Consider the following 322-nt stretch of genomic DNA (forward strand, 5'->3'; position numbering starts at 1 on the left):
CATGAGGGTGACTAAATGATGACAGAATTTTTGGGTGAACTATCCCTTTAAGTTAATTATAAAGGTTAAGTATATATATTAGGGCTGCACGATAAATCGCATGCGATATTTAACGCGCATCTTATCAGTAAAGCCGGTTCTGTAATCAGCGGTAAATCTCCATCACCTGCGGGCTTTCACATTGAGCAGCATTAACTACACAGAGCCGTTGTTCACTGACGAGTTGCGCAAAACCACGTTCATATTCGCGTGATTTTTTGCGCTGCTCGTCAGTGAACAACGGCTCTGTGTAGTTAATGCTGCTCAATGTGAAAGCCCGCAG

General features: G+C 43.2%; 1 protein-coding gene across 1 annotated transcript in view; it reads right to left on the minus strand.

The window, feature by feature from the left end:
* The window catches only part of atrnl1b (attractin-like 1b), a 115,493-nt gene that overhangs the window by 14,333 nt on the left and 100,838 nt on the right, over positions 1-322 (minus strand). The gene's annotated exons all lie outside the window — the stretch shown is intronic.

This window comes from Sinocyclocheilus anshuiensis, unplaced genomic scaffold (genome assembly GCF_001515605.1).
Source record: "Sinocyclocheilus anshuiensis isolate Anshui unplaced genomic scaffold, SAMN03320099.WGS_v1.1 scaffold1541, whole genome shotgun sequence".
NCBI lineage: Eukaryota > Metazoa > Chordata > Actinopteri > Cypriniformes > Cyprinidae > Sinocyclocheilus > Sinocyclocheilus anshuiensis.